Here is a 728-nt window from a genome sequence, read left to right on the forward strand (position 1 = left end):
TAAATATGGAGGACGTTACCAAAATGACAGACAAAGAGTTTCGAACATTCATGGTGACCAAATTCTGTGAACTGGAACAGAAAAGGGACAACAAACTGTAGGAAATTAGGAAGTCCTTCCAGGATATGAAGGAAGAAATGGATACTCTGAGAAAGAATCATGAGGAACTATTAGAGATAAAGTCAATAATACAAGAAATCAAAAACTCTCTGGAAAGTATTAAGAGCCGATTAGACCATGCTGAAGACTGAATCTCTGATGTAGAAGATAAAACTTCTGATCTAAAAAAAAAACCAAAAAGATTGAGAAAATAACTAAAAAACACGAGGATAATAAATGAGAAACAATAGACTCTATTAGTCGCGCAAACATCAGGATAATCGGCATCCCAGAAGGTGAAGAAACTAATTGCAGAATGGAAAATCTATTCCATGAAATCCTGGAAGAAAATTTCCCAAGCCTAGAGAGGCACCAAACCATCCAGACCCAAGAAATACAAAGGACCCCAAATAGAATCAACCCCAGAATATCTTCCCCAAGGCACATCTTAGCCAGGCTGTATAACACCACAGATAAAGACATGATACTAAAACAGGCAAGACAGAAACGAGAAGTAACTTACAAAGGCCATCCCATAAGGCTAACACCAGACCTCTCATCAGAAACAATGCAAGCAAGGAAAGAATGGGAAGACATATTGAAAGTGTTAAGAGAGAAACAATTTCAGC

This window comes from Tupaia chinensis, unplaced genomic scaffold, assembly GCF_000334495.1.
Source record: "Tupaia chinensis unplaced genomic scaffold, TupChi_1.0 Scaffold139962_1, whole genome shotgun sequence".
Lineage (NCBI taxonomy): Eukaryota > Metazoa > Chordata > Mammalia > Scandentia > Tupaiidae > Tupaia > Tupaia belangeri.